The 5,363-nt window shown below is 34.2% G+C and overlaps 1 non-coding gene across 1 annotated transcript; it reads left to right on the top strand.

Annotated features, from left to right (window-relative positions):
- Nucleotides 1–5,032: 5,032 nt before the first annotated feature.
- Nucleotides 5,033–5,134, top strand: LOC122099912. Its single transcript, XR_006146033.1, has one exon. It is a non-coding gene; the product is annotated as a U6 spliceosomal RNA (small nuclear RNA).
- Nucleotides 5,135–5,363: the final 229 nt, after the last annotated feature.

The following is a 5,363-nucleotide window of genomic DNA, read 5'->3' as shown; positions in this document are numbered from 1 at the left end:
AGGGGGTCACAGAAGAGATTACAAAGGAAATTCAAATGTCCATGATATTCAACAAAAATGAACACACAAATTACCAGCCCCTCTGGGACACTGCAAAGGCAGTACTCAGAGGCAAGTTTATAGCTCTGAGTTCCTACACCAACAAATTAGAGAGATCTGAAACCAACCATTTAATGAGATATCTGAACCACCTTGACACAGAGCAGCAAGATAAACTCCAATTCAGTAGATTGAAAGAAATAATTAACATTAAATCAGAGTTAAACGTATGAGAATAAACAAAACACAGAAAGAATCAACAAACAAAGAGTTGGTTCTTTGAAAAAATTAACAAAATTGACAGACCCTTAGAAAGTCTTATCAGAAAAAGAAGGAACAGACTCAAATAAATAAACTCAGATGTGAGAATGGAAACATCAACACAGAAACAACCAAGATTCTGAACATTATAAGGGAATATTTTCAAACCTTTATGCTAATAATTTTGAAAACTTGGCAGAAATGGACCATTTGCTAGCAATTATCAACATGCAAATACTAAACCAACATGAGTTAAAGCATAGTAAGGGGCCTATATCAAGTGTTGAAATAGACACAGCAATAAGAGACCTCCCATCTAAGAAAATCCCTGATGGATTTACAGCGGAATTATACAAGGCCTTAAAAACAGAGCTCACACCAATACTCCTCCAACTCTTCAATGAAATTGAAAGAGAAAGTTCTCTACCAAACTCATTCTATGAAGCCATCATAACCTTCATTCCAAAACCAGGCAGGGTCTCATCAAAGAAAGAGAACTATAGACCCATTTCTTTGAAGAACATTGATACAAAACTTTTCAACAAAAGTTTGGCCAATTGACTTCAACAATTCATCCAAAAAATCATACACTAATATCATACAGGATGTATTTCAGGCATGCAAACCTGGTTCAATATACACAAATCAATTAATTTAATTTACCACATCAACAAGAGCAAGGATTAAAACCACATGGTTATCTCAAAAGATGCAGAAAAAGCATTGGACCAGATCCAACACCCCTTTATGATGGAGGTTCTGGAAAAATTAGGAATCCATAGAACATTCCTCAATACAATAAAAGCTGTATATGGAAAACATGCAGCCAGCATTATAATTAATGGTGAAAAACTAAAGCTATTTCCTCTTAACTCAGGAATGAGAAAAGGATGTCCACTCTCTTAACTTCTCTTCAATTTAGTATTAGAATGCCTAGCTACAGAAATAAGACAATATGCCAATATAAAAGGGATCCAAATAAGGAAAGAAGAAGTAAAATTCTCCCTCTTTGCAGATAAAATGATCTTGTACTTAAAGAATCCCACGGACTCCACTCCAAAATTACTCAAGCTAAATCAAAACTGTCAAAATAGCAGGGTATAAAATTAACCCTCAGAAATTAATGGCTTTTCTGTATGCCAACAATGAGAAAAGTGAGGCTCAAATCAAGAAAGGTTTTCCATTTGTAAGAGCCCCACAATAAATGAAATACCTAGGAATTAACTTAACCAAAGAAGGGAAGGACATTTATGATGAAAACGTTAAAAATCTGAAAAAGGAAATCAAAACAGAACTTAGAAAGTGGCAAAACCTCCCATGCTCCTCGATAGGAAGGATGAACCTTGTGAAAATGGCAATATTTCCCAAGGCTATCTACAAGTTCAATGCCATACCTATCAATATTCCAACCGCATTCTTCAAGAAAATAGAAGAGGCAATCCCAAAATTCATATGGAACAACAAAAGACCCCCAATTGAAAAAAGCAATCCTTAACAGAAAGAACAGTGTTGGAGGAATATCAATACCAAATTTCAAACTCTACTACAAAGCCATAGTAATTAAAACAGTTTTGTACTGGCACAAGAAAAGACCTCAGGAACAATGGAATAGAATTGAAAACCCAGAAATGAACCTACAGACCCATAATCATCTAATATTCGATAAAGGATCTAAAAAGATAAAATCGAAGAAAGGCTGTTGAGTAAATGGTACTGGCAAAATTGGTTAATCACTTGTAGAAAATTAGATCCTTATATATCACCCTGTACCAGAATCAACTCCAAATGTATCAAAGACCTCAGAGTCAAAGCAGATATTCTGAAAACATTACAGGATGGAATATGAGAAACCCTAGGTCTCCTTAACAAAGGCTGAAATTTTCTGAAAAGAAACGCAAAAGCACAACAAATGAAAGTTTGGACAAATAGGATTGCATGCAGTTGCAGAGCTTCTGCATGGCAAAGGACATAGCTAGCAGGATCAATAGAAATCCCACGGAATCAGAGAGGATCTTCACTAGCCATAAAACCGACAAGGGTTTCACATCTAAAACAGATCTGGAAATCAAAAAATTAAATCCTCCAACAACAAATATTCAAAGAAAATACTGCCCAATAAATAAGTGGGCTAAAGACATAAAGACAAACTTCTCAGAAGAGGAAAGGAGGGTGACCAATAAAGACATGCAGAAATGCTCAACCACCCTAGCCATAAAAGAAATGCAAATCAATCAACATTGAGATTTCACCTCACCCAAGTTAGAGTGGCTATAATCAAGAACTCTAATAACAACAGATGCTGGAGGGGATGTGGACAGAAGGGAACCTTACTTCATTGCTAGTGAGAGTGTAATCTTGTTCAACCACTTTGGAAAATAGTATGGAGGTTCCTACAAAGACTCCACATAGAGCTCCCCTATGACCCAGCAATCCCACTTTTGGGCATTTGCCTAAATGATCACAAACAAGACCATACTAAAGCTACCACACAGATATATTTATTGCAGCATTACCATAGCTAAGATATGGAACCAACTCAGATGTCCCTCAGTAGATGAATGGATCAAGAAAATGTTGTATATATACACAATGGAATTCTATGTCTCTATCTGAAACAATGATATTGCCCCATTTGTTAGGAAATAGAAAACTTGGAAAAAAAATTTATTAAGTGAAGTAAGCCAGGCCCAAGAAACAGAGGTCCCATGGTTTCCCTTATTAGCAATTACTAGTGTATGTCTGAGACATGCAGAAATTGTTAGATAAGTTGATGTTAGGTGAAATGAACCCCAAGATAAGAATTCAATTTTTTTTTCTGTAATTATTTCTAACATATTTATAAGATGATTTCTTTGTTACTTTGTATGTCCCTTCTGCATGGTATAACACCTGTTTTTGCTGTATTTGATGTTGGTATAATTTGTGGAGGGGAAGGGAAAAATTTTTTAAATATGGATACATGTGGACCCATTGCAACAATGAGATATACAAGACATTATGTCGAAAAACAAATTTTACAACTTTGGATGGGGGAAAGGCAGAGGGGGAAACGGGACGTAAGAGAGGTGAGATGGGAAGGGATAGTAAGGGGAAACAAAGGAGTATGCAACAATGCTTGATAAGAAATGTACTCATTACCTTGCCCATGTAATTTTAACCACTCTGTCTGGTATTTTCACACTTAAAAAAAAAACACGAAAAACCATAAAATATAAAGTATTTTTGATAAAAAATAAAAATGACTCAGAATAAATAATCAATGCAAAAACAATCTTTACAAAAGCAAACTCTCAGAGATATTACATGACTTTGAAAAGGATAAAGTGGCTGAATTTAATATAAATTTAGAAGTATGACCATTCAAAAATATAAAAAGATATTCTTTATTTCATTATATAACCCAAAACAGAAAGTAAATGTTGTTTAGATGATTTTTTAAAATACAGTCTCTCAGGTGCTGGGAGGGTGGTTCAGTGTAGAGTGCTTGCCTTGCATGCATGAGGTCCTGGGTTTGATTCCTCAGCACCACTTAAGCAGAAAAAGATGGAAGAGATGCTGTGACTCAAGTAGTAGCAATAGCCTTGAGCTGAAGTGCTGAGAGACAGCACCCAGACCCAGAGTTCAAGCCCCACAACCAACAAAAATAAAACAAAAACAAAACAAAATACAATCTCTCACTTTTGTGTGTTCAACATTGTAACACTAGTGCTTCAGTCTAGGGCTAAGATTTTAGGTGTGGACATTTATCAACACTCCTGATTCAGATTCTAATTGATAAAATTTTTAATCAATGTTTTGTTATTAATTTTGCTCTTTGTAAATTCACATATACCTATAAAAAACAGTGTGGCCATCCCAATAACATTCTCAAAGTATTTCCTAATGATGACTTACAAAAAGTTGTATTATATTACAACAAGGAAAGCAATGTTACAAATAAGGAAAACCAATACATAAATATTAATGATTAATAAAATAAAAAACAAAACATTTACCTCTATTTCTAGTATTTGAAATGTACTACATATTCGATTTATTATTTTCTCATATTGCTGTACATTTAAAACTGCCTAAGTCTATGATGTTCAACAAGAATTTTATAGACTATGAGTAGCCTTTAAAGTTACCCACTAAGATTATTATTTATGGTTCATCTCATCATTTGTATATGGCTTATACCATCATTTATTCCTCGCTAACATATAAAGTAAGGAATCCCTTAAATTTTAACGGAAACTGTGAAATTAATGTCTTAAATCTTCACTCTGCTTCTTTACACAAACACTTTGCAATTTCTCATTAGTAAAGTTTCTATAAACTCTGAAATGTACATACTTAGTAGTATATGACTGCTACCATGAATCTTAAATGCTTTATGGAAAAGTTTTACAGCGTGCTAAATAGTCTTAATTTTGGCATATATGAGCAAATTCCCAAAATTAAACATGTTTAAAACATTAAAACTTTTAACAAACCTTAACACTTTCTATAGTGTTCATTATGGCAGGTTCCTTGTACAGAATAATTGAATTCCTCCTCCTACACATCCGTTGAACAACAAATATATGGAATTATTTTGTTTTGGACATGTCAATCTTGACTTTATTCTTAAATGTGTTCTTATGTAAGAAATACATGGTTCTAAAATTTCACAACAATTCTTTTGAATTTAATTTTTGTGGAATTGTCTAGTTTAAGAAAATCAATTACACTTTATATATAAAATTGTTCTGTGCTCAATTCAGTAGCACATACACTAACATTGGAACAATAAAGAGAAGAATATCCCCTGACTGAGGATGACACTCGACTTCGTGAAGCATTCCAGATTTTTAAAAGAACAGATGCTGGATAGGATGTGGGCAGAAGGGAACCTTAATGCCTTGTTGTTAGGAGTTTAAACTTGTTCGAAGACTTTGGAAAGTAGTATGGAGGTTCCTCAAAAGACTACATAGAGCGCCCCTAACACCCAGCAATCCCATTTTGGCATTCACCCAAATGATCACAAACAAGATCATACTAAAACTACCAGCAAAACTATGTTCATTGCAGCATTATTTACC

Source organism: Dipodomys spectabilis, unplaced genomic scaffold (assembly GCF_019054845.1).
Source record: "Dipodomys spectabilis isolate Male_0828 unplaced genomic scaffold, ASM1905484v1 ptg000546l, whole genome shotgun sequence".
NCBI classification, from domain to species: Eukaryota; Metazoa; Chordata; class Mammalia; order Rodentia; family Heteromyidae; genus Dipodomys; species Dipodomys spectabilis.
The sequence above is the reverse complement of the archived record's forward strand: the minus strand, read 5'-3'. Positions and strand labels throughout refer to the sequence as shown.